General features: G+C 50.4%; 1 long non-coding RNA gene across 3 annotated transcripts; it reads right to left on the bottom strand.

The window, feature by feature from the left end:
* Positions 1–6,324: 6,324 nt before the first annotated feature.
* On the bottom strand, positions 6,325–9,657 carry LOC119339845. 3 transcript variants are annotated; one of them, XR_005164210.1, is made up of 6 exons: positions 8,843–9,657; positions 8,573–8,726; positions 7,722–8,418; positions 7,538–7,600; positions 6,942–7,053; positions 6,325–6,850 (listed from the first exon to the last, which is right to left on the bottom strand). It is a non-coding gene; the product is annotated as an uncharacterized LOC119339845 (long non-coding RNA). The 3 variants fall into 3 exon arrangements; XR_005164211.1 differs by lacking the exons at positions 6,325–6,850; positions 6,942–7,053 and having other exon boundaries at positions 7,344–7,600; positions 7,672–8,418; XR_005164209.1 differs by lacking the exons at positions 6,325–6,850; positions 6,942–7,053 and having other exon boundaries at positions 7,344–7,600.
* Positions 9,658–9,665: the final 8 nt, after the last annotated feature.

The raw sequence follows: 9,665 nt of genomic DNA, 5'->3' as shown, positions 1-9,665 counted from the left end.
AGTTCGGATACCAAGGACAGCAATGGCAGGTCGCGTCGCAACAAGCATAAACGCCGCATTAATGGTGACAATGCTGAAGATACGACAGTAAATGCCGAATTCAGAGGCTCTAAACCCGGTCAGCGGAAGAAGCCATTCAAAAGAAATACCCAGGGCCCGTCCAACTTGGACCGAATACTCGATCGCTTGTGCCAGATACATGGCACCCCCGAAAAACCAGCCAACCACACCAACAGGATTGCTGGGTGTTCAAGCAAGCAGGCAAGCTAAACGCCGAAAACAACGACAAGGGGCTGCATAGCGATGACGAGGAAGAGCCCCGGCTGCCGAACAATAGAGGACAGAAGGGCTTTCCCACACAAGTGCGCACGGTGAACATGATATACGCAACCCACATACCCAAAAGGGAGAGGAAGCGTGCACTAAGGGACGTATATGCGATGGAGCCAGTCGCCCCGAAGTTCAACCCATGGTCTTCCTGCCTGATCACCTTTGATCGAAGGGACCACCCCACTAGCATCCGTCATGGCGGTTTCACCGCATTGGTTCTTGGCCCAATTATTGATGAATTTCACCTCACCAGAGTCCTAATGGAGGGCGGCAGCAGCCTGAACCTGATTTATCAGGATACAGTGCGCAAAATGGGCATAAACCCGTCAAGAATCAAACCCACAAAGACGACCTTTAAAGGCGTCATTCCAGGTGTAGAGGCCAACTGTACAGGCTCCGTTACACTTGAAGTGGTCTTCAGATCCCCGGATAAATTCCGGAGTGAGGAGTTAATCTTTGACATAGTCCCGTTCCGCAGCGGTTATCACGCACTGCTCGGGCGAACCGCATTCGCAAAATTCAATGCGGTGCCGCACTACGCATACCTCAAGCTCAAGATGCCAGGCCCTCGAGGCGTAATCATGGTCAATGGAAACACCGAACGCTCCCTCCGAACGAAGGAGCATACGGCCGCCCTTGCGGCAGAAGTGCAGAACAGCCTCTTAAGGCAATCCTCCAGTCCGGCCAATAAACAATCGGACACTCGCAATACAGCAAGACCGCCTGGCACGTTCCGAACAAGCATAGTAATTTGGCCCCAACCCCAGCCCTCGCGAACTCGCGAAGCCAGTACTACGTGCACGTAATTGCGCTCTGAAGCACCATGGGCATAGGGGACGGGCCACGACCACGGCATGCCCAGAATGCGGCTCAACCGCACCAGGGGCTCCCGATTGTATCATTCTTTTTCTTCCTTTTTTCTCTTACTTTCAGGACTCCGTCTTCTAGAAGCCCTGTCCGGCACTAGAATTGCCTAACTCACGATGCAACAGCCAGGGAAGCAGAAAGCTACGTCGAGTGTCCAGGTGGTCTTTGTTATGAGCAGTATACCTATTTTACATACCACACCGCAAACTTACCCCTGGAAGGGGGACATGTCAAAGTCCCGTACCTTGCTTATCGCCAAATTTGTATCGTTCTGCTTTTATTTGCAGTTTCCTTTGAATAAACAATATATAGCTCTTGCCTAATATTGCATTCTTTCCCATTGTATATGTTCATCTATGACATTGCGCAACCGTACAATTTGGTACGGCCACCACACCAGGGGCTTATGTACCCCAAAAACATGGTGTGACAAGTCCGAACACTTTCACAAGTGCGGCACCCCGAACTTATAGCATTATATGTATCGGCTCCGAATCATGTCTTGGGTCAATAGTTGGGTTTGCCCGGCTCCCATGTTTTGGTACCTTACATTCCGTTATATCGGCTAAGGTAGCGCTGGGAGAACCACTGCGATTGTGCCCCGGTTGAGCTAGGTTGAGCACCTCAGTGGAGAAAGCTAAAACTGACCGTCATGATAAGGCGAGAGCCGGTCGCTGTTCGAGAGGTTTCTTCAAGTCCCTAAAGACTTATGCCGCTTAGAGCGAGGAACCGGCATTGTCCGGCCAAGGCGTGGATAGTGCCCCGAACTCGGTCTTCCGAAAACTAGGGGCTTCGCCGAAATTTAAAATTATAGAATTCTATGGCTAAGTGAGAGTGTTCAAGCACAATAAGTCCGGTTGCCTTGTTCGTTGCGTTGAGCGCCTCCCTCGAAGGACCGAAGAATGGGAACAAGAGCGCTCAAGTTTATCCCGAACACCCCAGCACTCGTGGCATGGGGGCTGAAGCCAACGACTTGCCATCTCTCAAATTTTGATAAACAGCCGCACAGAAGGTAATCTTTTAAATTCACAAGCGTTGCTTAGCGCATATGAACAAGTTTTCAGCGTACATGATAACAAATGCGAGTCTATTAAAAAATTACATCTTTGGAGCATTCACCCGCTATCAGACGGGCACCCTCCAGGACGCCCTCATAATACATTTCGGGCTTGTGATGCTCCTTGCCCGGTGGTGGTCCGTCCTTCACAAGCTTCTCACCGTCCAGCTTGCCCCAGTTCACCTTAGCACGGGCAAGGGCCCTACGGGCACCTTCGATGCAGACGGAGCGCTTGATGACTTCAAGCCTTGGACATGCATCCACCAGCCGCCTTACCAACCCGAAGTAACTCCCAGGCATGGCTTCCGTTGGCCACAGCCGAACTATGAGGCCCTTCATGGCCTGTTCGGCGACCTTGTGGAGCTCGACCAGCTGCTTCAGCTGGTCGCTCAAGGGCACCGGATGTCCGGACTCAACATACTGAGACCAAAACACCTTCTCCGTCGCGCTTCCCTCCTCGGCTCGGTAGAAAGTGGCAGCATCGGACACACTACGGGGCAGATCTGCGAATGCTCCTGGAGAGCTCCGGATTCGGGTAAGTAACAGATAATTCACCTTCACATGCTTGCTTTGCATAAAGAATGCCTTACCCGCCGCTATCTTCTTCATCGCCTCAATTTCCTGGAGGGCTTTTTGGGCTTCGGCATTAGCGGCTCTGGCACTCTCAAGAGCCAAGGCGAGCTCGGACTCTCGAGTCTTCGAGTCACGCTCCAAACTCTCGTGTTTTTCCACGAGAGCCTGGAGCTCTTGCCGCACCTCCGCCACCCGCGCCTCCTGCTCCTCTCGCTTGGTGCGCTCCGCGGCCGCTTTGATTTCGGCCGCGGACACCGCTTCCTTCAGGGTCGCCACCTCGTTCGTGGCCCCTGCAATACTCACATTATTCCTATCATTTTTTGCAACCAAATCCTTTCTATAAGGTATTACTTTAATAAGGTATTACTTACCTTCCTTGTCCTCGAGCTGCTTCTTGGCAAGTCCGAGCTCGTTCTCGGACTGCTCGAGGCTCTGCTTCAATGCATTGACCTCCGCAGTCAGTGCGGCAGAGGTCAGCAGTGCAGCCTGTATTCCCATATTGACATATTTATGTTAGACTCCTGCGTATATCTTTTGAGATCCTCAGTCCGGCTTTTCTTTTCGAACACCGAACTAAGCATCAGGGGCTACTGTCTATGCGGTAATATTTTTACATATTCGAAACTTACCTCAAAGCCTGTTAGAAGGCTGGTACAGGCTTTGGTCAGCCCGCTCTTGGCGGACTAAACTTTCTGGACCATCGCACTCATGATAGTGTGATGCTCCTCGTTGATGGAGGCGCCGTTAAGCGCCTCCAGCAAGTTATCTGGTGCCTCCAGATGGACGGAGGTCACCGGTGTTGCAGTCTTGCCCTTCTTACGAAGGGGCCGCTTGCTGGACTTCGGAACCACTGAAGGTTCCGGTACGGACTCTGGCACAGGGCCGGACTTAGAGCCCTCTGGGGTTTTTCCACCTTTGCGCCCGGAGTCCGGGAGGTTGCCTTGCGGCGCCTCCAGGACCTCCTCCTCCTGGGTGGGCCCCTTTTGGGACTCCACCGCGGTGTTGTCCGCGTCGCGAGGAGAGGAGGCGGCCGGAAGTGAAGTACTATTCATATCCGACGAATCCAAGGAGCCGCTCGACGAAGCGGCGAGCTCGTCCTTGGGCGGGCTACATGGTTATATTCGGCGTTAGAAGACACTGTGCGACAAGTAAAAATCATGAGTTATTCCGGAATCCGGACACTTCCGATCCTGCCAGGGGCTTGGCCCTTGATGGCCACTCCTCCTCGTCATTGTCGACGTTGGTGGAGAAGTTCGGAGGAAGGGTCCTTCCTTTCTTGGACCCTCCGGCCTCCCCAGTCGGGGCGGCCTTCCTTTTCTTCTCTTCCCCCGCTGGGGGAGAGGCTTCTTTTTCCTCCTCCTCGTTCTCAGGAGAGGATTCTGCTTCAGAATCTGACAGCACCTGGTGCCGGGAGCTCCTTCGAGTTCCCGTGGCCTCCTTCTTGGCCTTCTTCTCCGTCACCACGTGAGGTGCCGGAACCAGCAGCCCCGTCAAGCGGGCGTCCACTGGGTCTTCTGGCAAAGGAGCCGGACAGTTAATCTGTCCGGACGTCTTCAGCCAGTCCTGTCAAAGGTTAGGGAGTTTTAGATCCCGCATAGAGTCAAACTATGAAAAAAGAGTCCCATAAAGGGCAAAATAACTTACCTCGCTGGCTTGACGCTGCGAGCTGAATCCGCGATCTTCGGTAGCGGATGCGGGAGCTTCGGCGCCCTTGAGCAGCACCTTCCAGGCATCTTCGTACGTAGTGTCGAAGAGCCGGCTCAAGGTCCGGTGCTGCGCCGGATCAAACTCCCACAAATTGAAGGCCCATTGCTGGCATGGGAGAATCCAGCGGATGAGCATAACCTGGACTACGTTGACAAGCTTGAGCTTCTTGTCCACCAGATTTCGGACACAGGTTTGGAGTCCGGTCAGCTCTTCGGAATCACCCCAGGTCAGGCCCATCTCTTTCCATGATGTGAGCCGTGTGGGGGAGCCAGATATGAATTCGGGGGCCGCCGCCCATTTGGAGTCGCGCGGCTCGGTGATGTAGAACCACCCCGATTGCCACCCCTTCATTGTCCCCATGAAGCAGCCCTCGAGCCATGTAACATTGGGCATCCTGCCCGCCATGGCGCCTTCGCACTCCGCTTGTCGGCCGCCCACTATCTTCGGCTTGACGCTAAAGGTCTTCAACCATAAACCCAAGTGGGGCTGGATGCAGAGGAAAGCCTCGCACACGACGATAAACGTCGAGATATTGAGGATGAAGTTTGGGGCCAGATCGTGGAAATCCAGGCCGTAGTAGAACATGAGCCCCCGGACAAATGGGTGAAGTGAAAAACCTAGTCCACGGAGGAAGTGGGTGAGGAACACCACCCTCTCATGGGGCCTGGGGGTGGGGACGAGCTGCCCCTTGTTGGGGAGCCGACACGCGATGTCGCCGGACAAGTATCCGGCCTCCCGCAGCTTTGTGATGTGCCCCTCCGTGACGGAGGAGGCCATCCACTTGCCTCCCGCTCCGGACATAATTGGAGAAGGTTGAGGTGGGATGTGCGGACTTGAGCGCTGGAGCTCGAGTGCGCGGAAATGGATGAGCAAAGGAGGAAGAAGGCGTAGGTGAAAAGGTGGATCCTTATCCCCTTATATGGACGGACGCAACTAAGCGCCCCCACCAGCCTGGTAAAACCCGCTTATCTTCCAAGCGCCGTAATCAATGGCGCGGTTGGGTTACCCACATCCGCATCGATGAGGATCCCGGAATAAGGGGGACACGATCTCTGCTTTGACAAGACGTGCCAAGAAAACCGCCTCGCTAAACGTGCTGAGGTGGTACAGTAAAAACGATTCAAACGAAGACTTGGCCATGGCGTGATGGCACGCTGCGGAATACGTCAGCAGATTGGTTTTGTGTAAATATTATTCTCTCTACGGTGTTATGTGGAAATTATTTTGCAGAGCCGAACACTGTCCTTGTGTTTAAAATCTTCTATGAAGTATTCGGAGGAGGAACCCGCCTTGCAATGCCGAAGACAATGTGCGCGCCGGACTCGTCGTCATTGAAGCCTGGTTCAGGGGCTACTGAGGGAGTCCTGGACTAGGGGGTGTCCGAATAGCCGAACTATCATCTTTGGCCGGACTCCTGGACCATGAAGATACAAGATTGAAGACTTCGTCCCATGTCCGGATGGGACTTTCCTTGGCGTGGAAGGCAAGCTTGGTGATACGGATATGTAGGTCTCCTACCGATGTAACCGACTCTGTGTAACCCTAACCCTATTCGGTGTCTATATAAACCGTAGGGTTTTAGTCCGTAGGACGAACAACAATCATACCATAGGCTAGCTTCTAGGGTTTAGCCTCTCTGATCTCGTGGTAGATCTACTCTTGTACTACCCATATCATCAATATTAATCAAGCAGGAGTAGGGTATTACCTCCATCGAGAGGGCCCGAACCTGGGTAAAAACATCGTGTCCCTTGTCTCCTGTTACCATCTGCCTAGACGCATAGTTCGGGACCCCCTACCCGAGATCCGCCGGTTTTGACATCGACAATCACCATTCACCAATAATTCCCATTGAGAGATCAAACTATGCATCCAACAAGCTACAGCAACAGGGAATGCAGAAAAATTATGACCCGAGATGACGAATCAACTGGGTGCATCTCAATTTGAACAACCACGGCAAGACAACAACCGCATACTAATGCGGCGAATCAAATCTGCACGCAGGAGCAGCACCGTTCGTGGCATCCACATGAGGACGCGCAACATCAAGAACATGGCGCATGACAGCAACAGACCTAGAGATCTAGAACGGAAGGAGGGGGAGCTTACACTTGCGGATGCAGGCGCCCGGGTAACCGCACAAGGATGCGGGCGGCCGGGTAACCGCACAAGGATGCGGGCGGCCGGGTAACCGCACAAGGAACCGTTCTGGAAGTGGAAACCACAGCGGCCGCAACGGATGCAGAATTGAAGAGGGTCCTCATGTAGCAGTAGCAGCAGCGGCATGAAGAATTGAAGACCGACCAACAGAGCCTGCAATGCAAACAGAGAGGCATGAGGAAACTGAATCCAATCACATCAAATCAAATCGAGCTGCTGCACCTTGACCTTGAGGAAAACAAACCTCATCTCATCTCTTCTCAGGGAAGAATAAGAAGAAGAAAAATATATGGCTGCTGCTTCATGACCATGACCTTGAATTGTTGCTGCTGCACCAGATCAAGGAAGAAGAAGACCTACAAAAAAAAGCCAGCAGGACTCAATACTTGGAGCTTTCAAGCACTTCTTCAATTTGTGGTTTCTCAAGACAGAATAACTTTGGAGTACTCTAAACTGGAGTAGGCAGAGTAGTTATTTGCTTGATCTGAAGTTTGACATATACGATAGTGAGACATGTAAGAAGCAGAACAAGTCCAAAGCCACAATCTCAAATCAGGAACAAAAAACATGCCAGCTTGGTCATGATCTGCCTAGAGTTATTGCAGCAAATTTGATGGTGGCATGCCATGCCAACTTGATGGTGGCATCTTCTAATAGGGTAAAGATTTCATACAAGACATGAAAAATGGATGATGCAAGCATCATCAAACATTACACTCACAATCAAATATCACATAAAAACTGAAACAATACTTGTTGTACTGTTGTGGCCATAACAATTGCAACCGATGCCCACTTCATATCAGATCTGCAAGGGGTAGAAGGAGGGGTGGAGCTCACCCTGTCAAGGGGTTGGAGGAGAGGGGAGGGCGTCCTGTAGCAGCAGCTTCTCGTGAGAGCAACCTGCACAAAATAGAGCCTTCAACATGTTCAGATCAGGAAGAGAAAAAAGACAGAACAAAAAAAGAACCTACCATGATGTCCTATACACAGTAGGACAGCTCCCCTCTCTCCATTCCCTTACCTTGGAACTAGAACCAGCAGCAAGTAGGTTATCACTTGTTCCACCAAAGCAGAAGCTAAACATTTCGTGCGAGGGGCCAGCATTTAGCAAAGATATCTGGCAGATATTTAGAGAACAGTGAATGGTTGGATACAGAAAATGCAACTATATTTTGATTTAGAAATAGCTGAAGCACTAATTACCTATACAGTACAGTGAATGTAAATACCAGATCAAAACTATGCTAGTGAATCAAGTAGAAGAGATTATGTCCAGTGGCAGCAGGACACAGTAAAGCAAAACAACAAGCAGAACTGGGGTTATTTCTATGTCAATGTGGAAGGAATTCATATTTGGCTAGGATCAGTATATACATGCAATGGATCTATTCCAAAATTAGTAAGAAAAACACTACTCCATATGTCATTGTCCAGGTTGCACTTTGCATCATGTCATCTCATTTTACAGGAAAAGAAATTAATAGTTGTCCAGTGTGAATATATAATTATCCATCAGTGTATTTTGACTAATGTCATCAAAGGAACCAGGGACCATGTACAAAACCGAAGAAGATTTTTATACCAAAACAGAAGGAAGGAAGGACTTGAGCAGCCACGTGATGTGCGTGCATTTGGTACAAGGAAAGCTCTGTTGCTGTGCCACACTCTTTCCAGTTATTGGGTATGAAAGAGTTGTGAAGGCTGCTGCTTGTAAGGTCCTACGGGGAAAATTCAATAAAAGAGTGGTGGGTTAACACAAACAATGTCTTTGTTTAAGTTATTTGATGTTCATATTAACCTATCAGTCTGTTGTCAGTCTTCTCCACATAGATTATACGTAGCTGAGTGAGAAATCAGTTCATGTGGACGCACCTTATATAACCTGACGATAGCAGATGCTACCTCTCAGACTGGCATTCAGTAGGCAGAGTATGCTAATCGATCCACCCTTATAACTGTAATCTCACCAATCAGTCTGGAACTGTAGGAATCTTGGCATGCACACATTTTAGCAAAAGCGTCTTCCCTGCGATGGAAACACACACACATACATGTATCAGAAGAAATTTAGTCAACACTCTCCGCAGGCAAGAGGCAAGTTGGCACTCACAGGGTTGAGATAATAGTAGGAGACGTGTGTACCTGGAGGGGCGAGCGATTGGTCCGAGCTCACAAAGATCTGCATCTGTAAATACAAAGCAGACAGAACTAGAGTAAGTTACCATACAGGGATATCTGTGTTACGTCAAACAATAGATGAACCAGATGCCACCATGCAAAAAAATGAAATTGCAAGAGAGATGAAATCAGCAAACTGCACAGGAGCTGCCCACTACAACAAGCCAATGGATTGACTAACCATACAGTGCTAAATTTTAGCAGAACCTATTAGCATACCCACCAGCGCAATCTTTGGCTTCAGTGGGAGCATAAGTAGTCTAGTTTTGCTGAGAAGTCCACGAACCAACAGTAATATCGACAAACCGACATGAAAGAGTTGAATTGATGCACAACTATAGATAACTCCAAGCGACTAGAAAGCCGCTAGCAAATCACAGGTGTATACCTTAACAGGGCTACAGAATCAGAAACTAGCTCACATCCTTCGACAGATCAGCCATATATTGAGCGACACAACAGCAAACGCACCAGAATTGGCAGATCTACTCGAAAATCATGAGAGATTTAACTACAGCCGAGCCTAATCCGCCTTGGCCAACAGACCGAGATGCAATCGATCAACAGCACCCACGCCTCGACCCACAGATGTACTCCAAACGTCTAACAGGAATCGAGGGGAACGAACAACAACCGATCAGGGTAGTCCTAGAAACGATCCCAGGGCACGCACGCACGCACATGGCGAGAAGGAGGGGAAGAGAGACCCTTCGCTCCACTTCGATCGGAGGTTTCCTGGCGAGATCGGATGGGGGCCTGGATTGGATCGGATCAGATGTGTGCAGAG

This window comes from Triticum dicoccoides, chromosome 7B (genome assembly GCF_002162155.2).
Source record: "Triticum dicoccoides isolate Atlit2015 ecotype Zavitan chromosome 7B, WEW_v2.0, whole genome shotgun sequence".
NCBI classification, from domain to species: domain Eukaryota; kingdom Viridiplantae; phylum Streptophyta; class Magnoliopsida; order Poales; family Poaceae; genus Triticum; species Triticum dicoccoides.
The sequence above is the reverse complement of the archived record's forward strand: the minus strand, read 5'-3'. Positions and strand labels throughout refer to the sequence as shown.